Raw genomic sequence first — 18,991 nt, 5'->3', positions numbered from 1 at the left:
TACAAGGTAAGGGGGGGCACACTAGTAGTTATAGGGACAAGGAAAGGTCTCATGTAGGAAGTGAGTTTTCAGGAAACTTGGGATTCTAAGAAGGAGATACAAGGAGAGAAGGTATTCTAATAATGGAGTGAGTTGTTATTACTGTTGTTGTTGCTGCGTGACCTTCATTCTCAAAGAAGACCACGACAACAGCTTGTGCAAAGGCAAGGAAATGAGGTAGACTGTCACATCAAGAGGCCTAGTCTTCATGTGAAGAACACATGAAGCATATGTATAATAAATCTATTTAACATCAAGTCATACCGAGTCAATAAGCACTTATTAAATGCCTACTATGTGCCAGGCACTGTGCTAAATGCTGGGGACACAAGGAAAAGCAAAAGTTGTCCCTGATCTCAAGGAGCTCCCAGTTTAATGGGAGAGACAACGTGCAAACAACTATGTACAAACCAGACAGATGCAGGAAAAGTTGGGGATAATCTTAGAGAGAAGGCCTGTAATAAAGAAGAACACATAAGAAGGCTGGAGACATAGGATGGAGCCAGGCTTCACTCTGTTAGATACCAAAGAAACTACATGTTCATCATATTCTCTTGTGGTATAAGCTTTTTTATACTAAATAATCTCATTGTAACATAGATGTCAAAAATTTAAAGCCTGTTTATAGTATCAGCATCTTAATCACAATGAATATCTTATTAAGGAAGTGGAATTAACATGAACTAAAAATGTCAGTATGGTGTAACAGAAAGAACCTGAATTAGATTCAGAAAACCTGTATTCAAATCCTGGCCTGTTGGACCTCAGACCAGTCACTTTTTATTTCTGGGCTTGTGAAATAAGAGGGTTGAACTAGAAAGCCTCCAAGGTTCCTTCCAGCTCAAAATCTTAGGATACTATGACAAGAACTTTTAAAATTTCCTCAGAGACTGACTATTCGAGCTAGAGCAGAAGAAAGGACCAGAGCAAAGCACAGGCAGGTCAACACCTAGTTAGCCCAGCAGGAGAAAGGACTTAGATTCTCTAAGAAGCAAAGCACCTGAGTTATTATTGCAAGGGGCCTGTTAGCAGCACAATTAGCATCTAGCTGGGTACTGTTAAGCTTACAACAAGGAATGGAGTCAACTTCAGCTGTGGGACTGAGAAAGGAGAAGAAAACAGGGAAGGAACCAAGTGCAAAACCTAAGTAGAGCCACCAGGAACGTGGGCTAAAACTCGGCGATTCCCGCTGGGGGTGGGGCCTGGTGTCAGCCACCACATTGAGGATTAAGCAGAGCCTGTTCACCCCAGCCAACAGAAGAAAATGTCAAACACAATGAAGAAATACTATGGATTGAGAGGAATCCAACAATTTTGCCCAGAAGCAGAGATGTGCTTCATGAGAAGTTCAGGTAGAGCCTGAGAGAAAAGAATGGCCTGACCACAAAGAGTAAAAGAGTACTTTGATGAAGGAAGAGATGCAAAATGTAATTTTAAGAAACTAGAACTCTGCAGAAAAGAATAAGAAGGAGAATTAATAGCTTAGAAAAGAAGGTGGTAAATCTTATCCAAGAAACAGATTCCCTAAAAATGAGAATGGGCCCAAACAAAAAAAATTATTTCATGAGATATGAAATATTAAAAGAAAAGATTGGGAAAAAACCACAGAAGAAAATTTAAGATAAATAGTATAAAAAGCAACTGTTATGGAAAACAGGTCAAGGAGCAATAGTCTATGATTCATTAGATTGTAGAAGTAGGTTTGAGTGAGGTTTTCACTTTGTAAGATTACAGGGAAACTGGATAGATATTCACCTTTTTTTACTGTGATGTAAATATTTTTATACCTGATTGTCATGGACAAAAACAACAACAAAAACCCTAGACATAACATTTCAAGAAATCATAAATGAAAATTTCCCATATCAATTCGAATTAGAGGGCAAAGTGAAAACATAAAGAATCCACTGGTTACCTATTAAAGGAACTATAAAATGAAAATTCCCAGGATTCATAATCAAAATCCAGAGCTTTCAGTCAAGGCAAAAATATTGAAAGCAGGCAGAAATAAAGAGTTCAAACATCAAGGAACCATAGTCATGATCACCCAAAACTAGGCAGCTACTCTAAAGAAAAAGAGATTTTGGAATACTATATTCCCAAAAGACAAAAGAAAAAGGCTTGTAATCAAGAAAATAACTTACTTTACAAAACTAAGTATAGTCTTACAGAGGGAGGGGATGGTGGATTTTTAACGAGATAGAGGACTTTCAATAATTCCTGATGAAATTATCAGAATTAAGTAAAAACTTTGAGATGCAAACCCAGCAGTAAAGAAAATTAGAAATGTCAATGTATTTGAGCATTTGGAAGGAGCCATATGGTGATGAAGTGCTTATATTCTAAAAGGGGTTAGAAGGAAAAAGGATCAAGACTATTTTAGAAAGTATTCAAAACTGGAATTCAAAACCCTAATTTCTTCAAGAGTCATAAAGTGAGCTAAATATCATGGAGGACCTGGGAATGGTTTTGTTCTGTTTTAGTGAACTTAGAAAGAAAAAGACAGGGATAGAGAATATACTAGGGAAGGAAGAAGGAAGGGAAGAGAATATATTGTAATATGTAAACACAAAGAAAAGGATAGAGGAAAAAGGCATCTCATTAACCTCACCAAACAAAAGAGGGTTGAACACATACACACAAAGAATATGGTGTGGAAATATATAAAACTCAACCAGAAAATAGACTGGGACATAGAGAGGAGAGTCCTTCAATGCCAGAGGTGGAATGTGATTGAAAAGGAAAAAAGGAAAGTAAAAGTAAAAACCTATGATTCAGGGTAGGGTGAGGATAAGAGGTGCAGCAGAGTAGAAACTGATTCAACTGTAGATCACTAGTGATAGGCTCCTTTTTCACCACCTTCTTTGTAAATGGCGCAAAGAGATAGAAAATAAGAGGAAAAAGGATGAGACTAGTATGGAGGTAAATACAGAATTAACGATCATAACCATGAATGAGAATAGGATAAACTCACCCATAAAATGGAAGAGGATATCACACTAGATTAGAAAACAGAATCCAACGATATCTTGTTTACAAGACAAACACTTGAAACAAAAAAATTTGTAGTTAAAATGAGGGGCTGGAGCAAAATCTGCTATGCTTGAGGTAAACTTAGGAAAGCTGGAGTAGAATTCATAATTTCATAGAAGGTAAATAGGAAAAATGAACATAAAGGAAATAAACAGGAAAACAATATTGTGCTTAAAGGCTCTACAGATAATTAACCAACATCAATAATTAAGATATGTACACTGAATGGCAAGTATCTAAATAGTTAAAAGAAAAAGTAATCAAATGACAAAGAAATAGTATAACCAAACTATTCAGGAACCTCAGTGTAACTCTTTGAGACCTAGAGAGATCTAACAAAAAGATAAACAAGAAATAAGCTAAGGATTTGGATTTTATAGAAGTTAGAAGTAATAGCTCTCTGGTGATTACAAAAAGGGAATATAAAGGAGTAGAGATATTTCTCAATTGTGCATAGTACCTTTACAAAAAATGATCTTTTTTTAGGGCAGAAAGCCTTCAAAAATAAATGCAAAAAAACAAAAATAATAAACATATTCTTTATTTACCACAGTGCAATAAAACCATATTCAATAAAGGCCTTGGAAGAAAGGATTAAACATAAATTGGAAATTAAATAATTTAAATCTTAAGAATTGGTAAAGCAAGAATGTCAATTATCACCATTGTTTTTTGACATTGTTAGAAATGCAGCTCTAACAATATAATAAGAAAAATAAATTGAGGGAATAAAGTTAGGCAAAAAGCAATTTGGAACTGTGCCCTCAGAGTTTCTAAGTTATGAATATCTTTTGATTTGGTGATGCCATTGGTAGGCGTATACTGCCAAAGAGATTAAAGAGAGGAAAAGGATCCTTTTTTTTTTTTTTTTTTGCCGAGGCAATTGAGATTAAGTGACTTGCCCAGGGTCACACAGAAAAGGACCCATTTTTACAACAGCTCTTTTTGTAGTGGCAAAGAACTGAAAACTAAGCGGGGGATGCCTATCAATTGGGGAATGGATGAACAAATTATGGCACAGGAATATATTAGATTTTTATCATACATAAGAAATGACTAAAGGGATGATCACAGAAAAACTTGCAAAGATTTGTATGCACTGATACAGAGTTCAGTGAGTAGTACATAGAGGACAATTCATACAATAACAGCATCTGAATAATTTGAGAATTCTGAGCAATGCAATGACCAAACATCATTCAAGAAAATGAATGATGAAGCATGCTGTCCATCTAACAAAGGAGATGTGGTGATAGAGGTGATAGCCTCAAGCTGCTTTGTGAGACAAACATTTTCAGACACAGTCAATATGGGAATTTGTTTTGCTTGTCTATGCATATTTGTTACAAGAATTTTTTTCCTTTTTTTTCCTGTGTGTGTGTGTGTGTGTGTGTGTGTGTAGGCACTGGGAGGTTGGGAGAGAATTGGGGTAATAATAGCACCTGCCCATCAGGATATTATTAGGATCAAACAGATAATATTAGTAAAATGCTCTATAACCTTTAAATTGCTATAAAAACATTAACAGTTATTATCAGATGGCTTCTGAGGTCTCTTCCAGCTTTAGATTTATGATCCCATGACACTTCTCTGGCTTCCTGCCCTTGGGAAATGCTAAGTAAAAGAGATAATGAGGGCGAGGCTGAGCTGCTGCTCTCTGTACCTGGTCTTGGCATGAGTCCTGAGTGGAGGAGGGGAGAGTATCACAAAGAGCAAATGTACAGGTATTTAGTGACCCTATTTGCCCTGTCTGCTCCCAGAACTTCCTTGACTCTCAGGGATGTTCACAGGATTTGGAGCTAGAAGGAACCTTGGATATTATCTTGTCCAAACCCCCTTCCACAGATGAAGAAACTGAGGCTAGAGTGGAGAAATAATCTGTCCAAGGTTACACGGGTAAATGATGCTTGTCCAAGTGCCCAAGGCCTTTCCCTCCACATGCCCAGCACAAAAGCATGCAGTCAAGCAGTTCATCCTTGGAGTGTGAGCCCTGGAGAGTTCCCTCATGGAAGGTAGGGCCCTGCAGGGTTCAGCACAGCTGCACAGTTTAATACACATCTATGGCCCTCCCACTCCTTACCCATTGTCATTTTTGGACAAGTACTATGTAATTTGGGGGAAATACATATTGGGTAATTACTATGGCAATGATTAGGGATTCACTTTAGAAAAGAGGAAATATAATTATAGTTGCATTTTGTACTGTTTCTATGACAACAAGAGCAATAGTGATCGATCAGCAGTTTCTCTCCCTAACAGATAAGCTATTCTCATTCATATGAAATGCTAAACAGCAAATTAAATCAGCTCACTAACCCAAGTGGAACTGCTGGAGGGGATTGGAATTAGATTATATTTGGTGGGATGACTTAGAGCCCCATTCCTGGCTTTCATATTCTGTGAAAAGGTATAGCGTGGGTACACAAGGGAAGACCAAAAGCCAGAGCTATTAAAGGGGAAGAGAATAAGCATTTATCTTGTGCCTACTACATGCCAGGCACTGTGCTAGGCACTTTTTACAGATATTATCTCATTTGATCCTCACAACAACCCTGTAAGATGGATACTACTATTATTCCCATTTCACAGTTGAGGAAACTAAGGTAAACAAAGGTTAAGTAACTTGCCCAGGGTCACACAGTTATGGCTGAGGCCAGGTTTGAACTCAGGTCTTCCTGACTCCAAATTCAGTGCTCTATCCACTGTGCCACCAGTTGCCAATTTACAGCAGATAATCATAGGAATTACAGAATATCCCTCATGGTTTACATCTACCTGAAAGGAAACTGGGATCATGAAACCATGGAATGTTTCAGATGGAAGCAACGTGGTGGAATCATCCGCCTCAGCCTTCAAATTTCAGGCAAGATTCATTTATTCAAGACAAATTGTAGTTTAACCCATTTTTAAAGAGATCCAGGGCCAGAGATTCTATGCAGGGTCTTCCTAAGTGACCCCAATTATCTTCAGAGTGAGAAAGTTGTTGACTCTAAGGTAAACCACTTTTATTATAATCTTTTCTGTACTCTGGAGAGGGAGGACTATTGGCCCATAATCTCTTAATAAAGGGAAAAAATGGTACCCTGCATTTGCAGAGTTCTCCTATACTCTTTATATTTTCTTTTTAATGTGAGCTCCTTTATTTCATGTTCCTCTCTGTCATACATATGAGGGAACTAAGGTTAATTGAAATGTCCAAGGTTAGCTAGTGACAGACAAGACCATAGTATTAGACCTGGAAGAAACTTTACAGGTCAACTAACCTAAACTTTTCATTTTACAGATGAAGAAACTTAGGTGACACCAAAGGCCACAGAGGTCGTAAGTAGCCAGAGTGGAATTTCAAACCTAATCCATTTTGATTTCCATTGTATAATGATACTCTATATTTGAAAACAGCAAATCATTCATCTTCTTTCTCTTCTCCAACCTGAACAGCCCAAATTCCATTAAATTGGCTCTTAGTTCCCAATTCCCATCTATTTAATCATTTTTGTTGTTCTTCTGTTCCCTTTTCCAATTTCTCTGTGTCCTTGAGTCTTCTGGGTATGAATAGAAAATCTAATAAAAATGGTCTTCTTCATTTGTGGTGATGCCAAATCTGAGAAGTCCTATTAGCAAAGCAGAAAGTACTTGGGTTGGTGGTGGTAAAGAGAATCTTGGTTTTATTGTAATTTCATTTTTACTTCTTTTCCAGGCACTCTTATCTGAGAAGTGAAGATAATTCCACCACCCTCTGGCATGAGAAGGTAGGAGGATGAACCAGACAAATTACATAAGACACTTTCAGTATCCTAAAAGGGGGGCAGGGAGAGTGGGCTCATTATACAGATGGAAAGTCAAATGATAGTAACTGTCCTCCAAGCCAGCTTTGGGCAATGTTGTGGAAGAGGTAGAATTCTCCTCTAGTATTCATATCCACCTCCTCTGTCCTTCATTTCTCCCTTGGTACCTCCTCCTGATTCCACCCTCCAGGCAACCAGTGCTCTCATTTCACCTACTCTTGTACCCCATCCAAGCCCGCCCTGCCTACTTATTCCCCAATAAAACTATTCTCTCACTCTCCTGACCTCAGCCTCTCAAGGTGGACAGCGACCTCCCATGACTCCCAACACACTCTCCACACCAGGCATGGTATCTCCATATTCATTCTTTGAACCTTTTTGCATGCTGCTCTTTCTGCCTGGATCATCACCTCCCTCATCTCTGCTCATCCAAATAGGTATCTTTTAGTGTCCTAAGTCCTCCACAAAGCCTTTCTTGACAGCTCCAGTCTATCTATCTCTCTCTTCTCTTCTCTTCCCTTTTCTCTCTTTCTCTTTACATCTCTCTCTTTTAAACACCTCTTATGCTATTAGGCAACTATTTCCTTTGGGCAGCTCTACCCTTCCCAGGGAGATTGTAAAGTCCTAAAGATTATAGGTAGCATCTTTATATGATATGTGGTACAACACTTAGCACAACATTATGTGCAGAGTAGCTCTAATTCTACCTTTTGGAGGGGAATAAACCACATCCTTCTGCCATATGGCAATGCTTTAAATATCTGACCTCAAGAAAACAATCATATCCTCCCTAAATATTCTCTTCTCCAGGGTAAACATTCTCACTTTCTTTGACTCAAGGATTCTTAATCTTTTTTTGGATTATGGATCCTTCGGGCAGTCTTTTGAAGCCTATGGACCCAGTCTCAGAATAATGTTTTTGAATGCATAAAATAAAACACACAAGATTACAAAGGAAATTAATTATATTGAAATGTAGTTATCAAAATATTTTAAAAGGAAATAAGTTCACAGACCACAGGTTTGTGGTCCTCTGCTTTGACTATTTCCCAAAGGACATAGTTTCCAGATCCTTCATAATCTTGGTTACCTTGTTTTGAATATATTTTGATTTGTTAAGTTCCTTCTTCAAATAGGGATCTCAGAAGTGGAAAAAGTATTCTATTCAGACAGTCATTCAATTCCTACTAAGTACATGCAAAGTATTATTTAGACCTAGAAAACCAGATTCTATAATTCCCAATCTAAAGTTCAGTCCCCTAGAAAGTGGCAATATGGACCACACCACAGATTGATATCAATAATGACTTTACAACTACCAGTTCATCACCATAACGATCTGAATACCTTTCCTCAAAATTTGCTTCAGTTAAGTCTTCATTCAAAATATGAAGGAGAAAGAAAATGGGAAATAGAAAGAGTAAGTTTTGGGAAAAAAAGTCAATATAGCACAGAATAGGTAGTCCTCAATGTGCAGTTTTAGAATTTTAAGTGCTATATTTCCAGGAAATATGTTTTCCTCTTCTTTTCAGAAATGGAGGGTTATGGGTATGGAACAGCATATATTGTCAGAGTTGTGTGATGTGTTGGCTGGTTTTGCTGACATGTTTTTTCCCCCTCTCTTTTTTTATTCTTTGTTAAAAGGAGTAAATTTTGGGGGAGAGAGAAATATTTGGGAATAAAGGTGACAATGAAAGATATTAATAACATTTTTTTAAGTTAAACAAAGTTTTTCTTCCTGTAATCTAAATAGTATTTTCTCACAGAAGGCTCCCTTTGTCTAGAATATGGCACCAGGTCCTTCAGGATTAACCTACCCTTACACAAAATATAGAAGATGGCTTTGTCTTCGATCTTACTTATCCCAGAAAAATCCTGTTAATTCATTCATCAAATAGTTACTGAGCACCTACTATGTGCAAAGCATTGTCCAAGACACCCTATAGATACAAAGCTATACAAGACCTCTTACAACTATTTTCAGAATGTGTGAGCTGTCAATGTTAAAGTCTGAAAATCTTAAATAAATACTTCTTTTCAGTATGCTTGGGTGAGAAAATAATTCCTGACACTTGGGTTTCTGATGCTGTCATAGGCAGATTCACTGCACACATAACTAAGTAAAGCTAGATAAATAAATACATAAACAAATAAATAATCACAAGCCTTGAAGCCAAAGTTGAAGGTTTCAGAGAAAGTCTACAATGGCACCTTCAGAAATTCTCATCATCACTAAAAGGTACAAATTTGGTCCTGAAGAAATTCAATGAAAGCTAGAAGGTTAAGTGCCCTTGGACCAGAAGCGCCTATTTCCTGGGTGCTGGCTATATAGCTGGGCTCCTTTCTCTCCCCTCACTAAATGATGAGAAGGACTCAAGAAGCCCTCTTTTCAGTAACTTCTGCAAAATCGAAACCAACAGGATCCTTCTTTCAGAGGAGGAGAGGGAAACTGAGGGACTGTCTATTCTGTCAGAGTCTTCAGAAGCTTGGGTTTCTTTTACCTACTTGTGTGCCCCTCCCCCTTGATCCCTAAAAGATGACTTTTCCCTATATCACACACAGGGAAATTGGACTCAGAAGATGGGTCCAGAGCCACCTGTCCTGGTTCTAACTCCTGCCATACTTTTCCTGAAAATGAAACCACCACTGCCACACATGGGACTACCTCCCTCATGCCAGCACTCTAAAGAACAAAAAGAAAGTCAATCAGTGTCATTACCTTAGAGAATCATCAAGGGTCTCCTCATCAGAAGAGAAGGCACCATTGCAGGCATTTGGGAAAGCGTGATTCTGTTTTGCCACAGAAATCTCCCGGGACAAGGGAGCTTCTTTCTTTTTTCTTCTGCCAAACAACTTCTTAAAGGGCTGGAATTTGCCTATTTTCTTCTTGTCTGTGGATTACAAGACAAATACACAATAAAGCTTAACAGTGGGGCACTTCTGGGTCCAACAGCAAATGATAGCAGAGCTCCTGTTGGCCAGGGGAGTCTGAGGGCAAAGGGCAGCCATCAGCCTTGAGGAGCCGGCAGGCAAGGGAGTAAGCTCTGTGCTTGGAATATAAATACCCTGACAGACACCGCCTGAACAGTCATGACAAAGCAAAGTCAAGAACACAAAAAACAGTTGTCCTTCAGGCTACCCAAGCTGGGCCTGGGTTTCAGACTGGCTGAACATCGGAGGGAAAAGAGAAAAGGTTCAATCACTTCATGCTCAGTGGGCACCCCATTCATACATTCCGTGCAAAGGAGTGGCACAGCCTTCATGAATAAAGCAGGTGGCAGAGTGTCCAGTTTGGGTAAAAGAGGCTGGAAAATGATGTGTGAGCCAAACTGGGGTAACAGGGTGGAGGTGGGAGGGGGAAGCAGGAAAGATTATTCTATTCTTAAATCTTCTTGTCTAACCTTTGTCAGAAACAGACATTTTTTCTTAAGCTTGCTGCAAGTCATTTCCTTAACACTCTCTGTCACCAGACTTTGACAGTTCATTTCTCCTGCCCTGAAAAGCCCTTACAGAATTTTTCTTAACTTCTTTCCATATATTCCTGAAATGGCTGAGCTGGAAGCTCTCCTTGCATTTCCTTTAGACTGGGGGTTCTTAACCTGGAATCTGTAAACTTGTTCTTGAAAAATATTTTGGAAACTATCATTTCAGTATAATTGGTTTTCTTTGTAACCCTACATATTTTATTTTATTTATTTAAAATCGTTATTCTGAGAAGTGTCCATAGGCTTCCTCAGATTACCAGGAGTCCATGACACAAAAAAAGGTTAAGGACATCTGCTTTAAACCCTGGGTAATACTTGTCAACAACAAATGTTTGCACACCCTTCATAAAGTTCTCCCCACCCAAGTCACCCGTCTCTTCTGTTGAAAAAATGGTCTCTTTACACAGGCATCGCCATGCCTTCAGGCCTTTCCATTTTCTACAAGAAATGGGTAAAGCCAGGTCCCCGCTTCCCAGGTGGTCACATTTCTGGAACCCTCACAAGTCTGGAACAAACTGGGAAGCCAGAAGTAAGCAAAGAAGAAGCTGGATCATCGAAGTGAATGACTATCGGAAAACCCATGTAATTGACTTTCAAATGAGGCATAGAACCACCCTTAGGCCAGAGCTAGAGGCTCAGAATTGGGTGCAAACTGAAGGTTACTGACTTTACAAGTAGCACACTTATATAGTTTTGCTCTAACGACTTTCAGCTCTGCCCTCAATTACAAACATTAGAAGGCAACAAACATTATTCCAGTGAGAAGTGACAACTAACTTAGCCTTTATAGTGTAGGACAGGATGGAAAGCACATTAGATTTGGAGTCGGTGTACTTGGGTTCAATCTGTGCTATACAGTTCACTATTTATGTGACCTTGAACAAACCAATCAATCAATACACATTTATTAAGCACCTACTATGCCCAGGCACTGTGGAAGTGTTGGGGGGTATAAAAACAAAAACAACAATAATAGTAGTAGCTAGCATTTCTATAGTATGTTAATGTTTGCAAAGCACTTTACACATCTCATTTTATCTTCACAACAACTGTAGGAGAGAGATCATTTCCACTTTACAGTTGAGAAAATTGAGGCAGAGAGAGGTTGACTGACTTGTCCAGGGTCACACAGCTCATAGATGTCTGAGGCTGGGTTTGAACTGAAGTCTTCCTGACTCTAGGTCCAAAACTCTCTACACTGCACTGCTCACTGTCCTCAACGGACTTACATTCTATGAGGTGAAAACACTATGTACAGATATATGTAAATACAAACCATACACAAAATAAACATAAATTAATTTCTTTGGGGGATATTAACAGATGGAATGGGAATGGGGTCAGGAAAGACAATCTTGAAAAGAGCTTGTGCTGAACTCGGAAGGCTGATGGGGATTTTAAGAGATCAAGGTGGGGGCAGCTAGGTAGTGGAGTGGATAGAGCACCAGCCCTGGAGTAAGGAAGACCTGAGTTCAAATCCAGCCTCAGACACTTACTAGCTATGTAACCCTGGACAAGTCACTTAACCCTATTGCCTGAGAGAGAGAGAGATCAAGGTGAAGGGCATTCTAGCCATGGGGGACAGTATATGTAGGCAAAGGCACAAAAGCAAAGGGAATGCTGTACTATATACTCAAGTAAACCAGACTGTCTGGAACACAGATGGGAGTAATGTGTCATCAGCCTAGGAAGGTGGTCTGGAAACAGACTGTGAAGGACTTCAAATGCCAAATGGGAATTTGCATTTCATTCTACAAGCAATAGGGAACCACTAGAACTTTTTGATCAGGGTTGGATTATGGTCAGTTCTGTGCTTTTAGAAATATAATTTTGACAGCTGTGTGTGAGATGGATTGGGAGAGGATAAAAACTTGAGGCAGAGGAGCCTAATTCATAGGCTATTATTACAAAAGATGACGGGGGCTTGAAGTATGATAGTGTCCATGTGAACGGAGAGAAAAGGGAAAAGGAGTGGTGGAGGTAGAATCTAGACTCTCGGTTTGAATAGGTTAGATTCTATCTAACATATTTTTCACTTCTAAATCCTAGGAAGCAGACCTGGGATTCTGAAGGTGCGGCTCTTTTAGGTCAGGCTGTGCTACTGGTGAACAAGCCAATAGGATTACACATTATATAGGTAATAACGTGGAAGAAGGAACGCCTTATTCCTCTTACAGATGTCAAAGTCCAAATGTCAGGTCAAGGAATGCTTGTGAATTTCAAGGAAGCGCTGCCTCAGCAATGCCTCTGTGATGGTCGGAAAGTTTAAAAGAGCAAGAAAACCTGCTTGAATTTCTGTGCATCCATGTTTCAGTTACAAAACATATATTCAGAGACAGCCAATGCTTCCCTCTCCAAAAACTGTGGAATTGTCAGAGCTAACAGTAGGATCACAGATGGGGCAGCCTTATAAAAACTTTCTTCAGGACTTTTGTTCCATGTTCAGTTTTGGTGACATCTCAGTTAAAAAAAAAAAAAACCCATCCCTTCCTAGACAACATTATCTGACTGAAATATCTTCCAAAGCTTCAATTAAAATGAGTTGCTCTCTGTTTTGCTATTATCTGATTATTGATTGCTTGTGATATTGGATAAATTTTACATAATTAACTAGGATTAAACTTTGAAAAATGATCTTATTATTCTATTTCTAGACAAAAGAACCATGAAGTGAAAGAATTTTTTTAAATTACATTGGACTTTTTATCCTGTTTCTTTGATCTCAGAAATCTGTTTTGGGGGAGGGTATAGAAACAAGATCCTGTATCACAAAAAAAGCACAGTACCTAAAATTTTCCCCCATAGTAAAGTATACATTTGAATGGCATCATGAAAAACGTGTAATCTTTCGATGAAAAATCTAAAACTAAGTCTATATGCAATTACTAAATTGATCATTTTGGTGGTTAATGGTGTGTGGTTTTTTTCCTCCTCTGTGTTAATAGCAAGTCTCCACTTAATCAGAGAATCTTAATGTTGGAAGGGACCTCAGAGGGCCACCTAATCTAATTTGTAGCTGAATAAGAATCTCTTCTCTAACATACTTGACAAGGGGCCTTCCAGCCTTTGCTTGGAGAAAGAGTCAGGTAGAAAGAGCCTCTGAAGGCAGCTTTTCTACTTTCGAACAGCTCTAATTTTGTAGATGTTTTTCCTCACAACAAATCTCAATTTGCCCTTCTGCAACTTCTACCCACTGCTCCTGAGGTCCTTCAGTGGATGCTCATGTGGCATGACCTTGAGACCCTCTTATCTATGTCCTTCCTGAAATGTGGTGCACAGAAGCAAACAGAATAATCCAGATGTGGACTTAGCAAGACTTAGGAAAGTGTGACCATCATCTGCCTAAGCCTGAACACCTACCTATGTCACTTTTTGCAGAAGATGAATCTGAAATTTAGAGAGATTAAGAGATTGCCCCATGGTTACCTAGTTGGAGAACACAGTAATATCAGCATTGAGATAGCTGAAATATTAAAAATTATTTCTGTCTGGGTATTTGAGTTATTTGACTTTATTTTGAAAGAACAAGGCAATTCTAACAATGCAATAAAAATGAAAAACTTGGGAAATTCTAACAGAGTCAGAATCTCAGATGCTCAAGGACAAATGGTCATCCCATCAAAGGCATTTGGGGGCATTGCTCTACTTGATCACAATTAAATTCCCCTTTATCCAAACTTTCGCCTGGCAAACTGAGAGGTTGAAAGGAGACATTAAAGAATAGTTTGAGTTGACAAGCTTCTAAACTCCATGAGAGCAGTGTCTTATCTAAACTTTGTATGTAGCCCAGTGCCTAGCAGTGTTCTTCACACAGAATTATAAGAGTTTACTTAAGGTCTCTTGAATTGCATTGGTTCAGCAGGGTTTCTGTTGCCCTCACACAACAGTACCAGATGCTTTGGAACCTCATGCTGATGCACAGGGCTTTTTCCAGGGTTGAAGAATGACCCCTTCCAAAATTCCTTCATTCCCTGTCACTGGCGAGCCAAACTGTCCATCAGCAACAGGCCAGCCAATGAAAGCATATCAACAAATAAAAACCATTGCTTCTGCGTCTGATGATGACTGACAGATAACTTGGCCAGCCAGGGTCATGATGGAAAGAAGGAGAAAAGGACTTCTCTCCTTACATTTTTCATAACTACATCTTGGGTTGCCTTATAATAAAATTCTTATAATACATAAATAATTATAATTATTTACTATATAATATATTATATTACATTATATATATAATATAATAAATAAAAAGTTCTTATAATAAATTAAAAAAAAAACCTCTCCCCACCCCCAAATATTCAAAACTAAATCTTCTAGAAGTCTGAAACATTTAAAGGGTATTGTTTGGGAAAAAAATGTTCCCTAGTACTGTGACATTTTATATCCCCAATTTTACTTCCATAGAACAAGGGGACAGGGGAGATGAGTCATGGTTACTGCTACCAAAATCATATTAATTAAGTATACCAGTTTGATACTGCCTGAGATTACTTTGAGTCCTCAAATTTGTGCATGATAATGGATGCATGATTACTTTATTGCCCACAGAGCCAAACAGGTGTCTAAGGTTATGCCAAAGAATAACAAGTCTTTTCACATATCTCTTTACCAGCCCTCCTTTGCAAAGGCACTTTTATATTCTCTTCCCCAGGCTGAATTGACAGGAACAGCCATCAGTCTTTCAATACCTCTTATGAAGCCTTAATTTCTCCTATGAAAGGCATTCTACGTATATATGTGTATATATATGTATGTATGTATGTTCCCCTTTATGGAGTAAGGCAGTAGTGATTATTCTTTAATTAATGAATGGAATAAATTCATTTTTACTAGTCCGTTGACTGATTGATGCAATGGGGAAAATCTTTCTCCTTCCTGAATAGCATCTTTCTTTTGCTCTTTCTTTTTAACCTCATTCTAGTTTCATTTTAAAGTTTGCTTTCACTTTTCAGTGTCAGTCATTATGTCTCTATAATTATATACAGTTCAGTATCATTCATTTATTTATTACATTGCTAATAAAAAACAAACTTTTCTAAAAACTTACAAATGATCTAGAAAAGTCAAACAAAACTGGTCCATTTTTCCATGTCATTTTCCTATATCTCATTTTAACATTCATTCATTAAAAAAATTTACTGAGTACCTACTCTACTGCAAAACGCTGTCCTAGGTTCAATGAGGGAATATAAAGATAAATAAGGCAGTGCCCTCAAAGAATTCATGATCTATTAGGAAAGAATGAGTGAAAAAACACTAAGTGTTTACCATATGCCAAACATTGTTCTAAACTGGAGATAGACAAAGGCTTACCAGTTCCTGTCCTCAAGGAGCTCACATTCTAATTGGAGGAGACAACACATACAAGGGGGTGGTGGTCAGGCAGGGGTGTTTTGATCCAGGCTGGTGAGAACCACAGGGGAGTTGACTTGATACTCTATTTCCAATTGGCAGTATTCATTTGATTAGAGTTTCCAGTACAAGAGGCAGAGTAGGTGTGGGCGTATGTGTGAGAAATGTGCATCTAGGTCATACTGATAGCCTGAAGACGGCAGGTGTGGAATGTGAAGTATGACTAGGACTGGCTACATACAGTAAGCCATCTAGCCATGTGTTTGCTCTCATGCACTCTCCAATCAGAACAGCTCAGATTCCTGAAAAAGACATACAACTAGCTATTATTCAACATAGAGCAGATAAAATGCTATGAGAATTCAGAAAAGGGAGAGATCAATCAAAGAAAGCATGGGGTAACATTTGAGCTTAGCCTCTAAGGATTTTGGATAAGATTTTTGACAGGTATAGATGGTGGGAGAAGGCAATACAGAAAATGACATGGACAAGGGTACCTTGAAAAGCATGGACGTGGTTGCAGAATGTAAGTAGTGTAATTTGACTGGTCTATTGGGCTAGTGAGGAGAACAGTGTGAGATAAGGCTGGAAAGCTACGCTGAAGACAGATGGTAGATGACCTTGAATGCCAGGGTAAGGAATTTAGACCTTGATTAGTAGGCAGTGAGGATCCATTTAAGCAAGTGAGAGATGTGATCAGAATTGTGCATTAGGTCTACTTCCTCTTTTTTCATTCACTTCTCAATTTTTGGCAACTTGGATCTAAAATCAATTCACTGATTCAAATAAGATAGCTCTCTCCAAAGTTACCAATCACTTCTTAATTGACAAATGTAATGGTTTTGTATCAATCCTTAGCTTTTTTGGTCTCTCAATTCAAGTCAACAAGCATTTATTAAATACTTACTCCATGCCTGGCACTGTATCAAATGCTGGAAATACAAAGGAAGGCAAAAACAGTCCCTACCCTCAAGGTGTTCACAATATGAGGTGAGAGACAACTTGCAAGCAACTATGCACAAACAATATATGTATGGAACAAAATGAAGATAATCTTGGAAGGAAGGTACTAGAGATACGGGGGATTGTGAAAGGCTTCTTACAGAAGGTTGAATTTTAGCTGAGACTTGGATAAATCCAGGGAAGTGGGAAGGCAGAGATGAGAAGGTAGAGCTTCCAGGCAAGAGGGACAATAAAAATGCACAGAGGTGGGAGATGGGGGCCATTGTTACTGGATCATAGATCCGTGTGAAAGGGAGTAAAGTATAAGAAGACTGGAAAGGTAATCTACGAAGAGCTTTGAAAGCCAAGTAGAGGATTTTATACTTGAACGTGGAGGTTATCGGGAGCCACTGGCATTAACTGACCTATGTGCATGTGCACACATGTGTGCATGAGCAATATGTTCAGTTCTAAGCATTCACTTGGTCACCTGAGTGAAGGATAAATTGGAATGGGATGAGATTTGAGGCAGGAAGACCAACTAGAAGACTATTGTAAGTCCAGGTGTGAGGTGATCAGGGTCTGCACCAGGGTAGTGGCAGTGTCAGAGGAGAGAGAAAGTAGTACATATATGAAAGATAAAAATTGACAGGACTCGGTAGCTGGATACTGGATATTGGGGAGGGGGTGAGAGAGTGAGAAGTTGAGGATGACACCTATGTTGCAAATGTGGGTTACTTGGAAAAAGCCCTAGACAGTAATAGGGAAATCAAGAAGAGGGAAAGGGTTGGGGAGGAGGAAGGAAAGATAATGAGCTCAGTTTTGGACATATTCAGTTTATGATGTCTACAGGACATCCAGTTTGAGATGTCTAAAAGGTAGTAGGAAGTTAGGATTGGATAAACAGACCTGAGACTTACCTGTATAGACATGATAATTTAATACATGGGAGCTAATGAGATCACAAAGCAAAATAGTATGGAGTGAAAAGAGAAGAGGGCCCAGAAGGAGCCTTGGGAGATACCTATAGTTAGGGGGTACAACCTACTTGAAGATACAACAACAGAGACTGAGAAGGAGCAATCAGACAGGTAAAACTGAGAGAGAGTGATGTTATCAAAACCTAGACAGAAAAGAATATCAAGGAGAAGAGGATTATTGACAAGATCATTTGCTGCAGAGAAGCTAAGAGGGATAAAGAAAGATAAAAGCCATTAGTTTTGGCAATTAAGAGATATTTGGTGCTTTTGGAGAGAGTAGTCTCACTTGAATTATGAGGTCAGAAGCCAGACTGCAGAGAGTCAAAAAGACAGTGAGAGGAAAGGAAGTAGAGACACTTATTGTAGATGGCTTTCTCAAGTAGTTTAACCATGAAATGGAGGAGAGATATAGGAACAGCTAGGCTGGATCAAGCAGGGGTTATTTGAGGATGGGAGAGACACGGGAATGTTTATAGGCAGTAGAGAAGTAGCCAGTAGACAGGGAAAGATGGAACATTAGTCAGAGAGTGGGGATAAGAGAAGGAGCAATCTGCTAGAGAAGATGGGATGTAATGGGATCATTTGTCCCTGCAGAGGTGAAGGCAATGAGAAGGATCACCTCTTCTTGCAAGATGGGATAAAAGAGAAGATAGTGGCAAGAGACATCCAGGCAATGGAGTTCTCAGTGAATGGTCTCAATTTTTTCAGTGAAATATGAGGCAAGGTTTTTAGCTGAAAGATTGGGGGGAAGGGGAACACAGAAAGATGGAAAAATTTGGAAAAGCCACTATGCTGAGTAAGATAGTGAGTCAATTAGGGAGCTAGAAAAGGATAGTCTTGCTGCTCTGGGGGCCCAGTTGAAATTGCAGAACATAAACTCATAGCGGCCCCTATCAGCACAATTTCATGATTTATAGTCTTTCAGTATCTGACAGTGTGGATCACCCTCTACCCCTGGATAGTCTCTATTCTCTTGGTTTTCATGATACTATTCTGTCTTGGTTTTCCTTCTACTCTCTTCTTTGCTCCTCTTCAATTCACATGCTTTCCCTCATTATCACCTCTTCCATTTTCTCTTATGAAGGGACAGCCTTTCTCCTTGCCAAGGCACACTCCTCTACACCCATCCTTGATGCCATCCCTTCCAGTCTTATCTACCAAGATTGCCCCAACTATCATCCCCCACACTCTCTCTAATCTTCAATCTCACCCTATGTACTGTCTCCTTCCTTATGTCTCCCCCAACCTTAAAAACCCCTTCACTCTTTACTACCATCCCTACTAGCTATTTATCATCCTACATCTCTACTCCCCTTCTTAGTTAAAGGAAATTATAGCAAAGCATCTGCAATCAGGGCTTCCACTTTGACTCTCC

General features: G+C 39.0%; 1 protein-coding gene across 1 annotated transcript in view; it reads right to left on the bottom strand.

Moving 5' to 3' along the window:
• KIAA1211 (KIAA1211 ortholog) overlaps nt 1–9,743 on the bottom strand; it is a 65,398-nt gene extending 55,655 nt beyond the window's left edge. The window contains exon 1 of the mRNA XM_027836285.1: nt 9,577–9,743. The gene's annotated coding sequence lies outside the window, so the exon portion shown is untranslated. The remainder of the gene's footprint in view (nt 1–9,576) is intronic.
• Nucleotides 9,744–18,991: the final 9,248 nt, after the last annotated feature.

This window comes from Vombatus ursinus, unplaced genomic scaffold, assembly GCF_900497805.2.
Source record: "Vombatus ursinus unplaced genomic scaffold, bare-nosed wombat genome assembly UNPS02014818.1, whole genome shotgun sequence".
Classification (NCBI taxonomy): Eukaryota; Metazoa; Chordata; class Mammalia; order Diprotodontia; family Vombatidae; genus Vombatus; species Vombatus ursinus.
The sequence above is the reverse complement of the archived record's forward strand: the minus strand, read 5'-3'. Positions and strand labels throughout refer to the sequence as shown.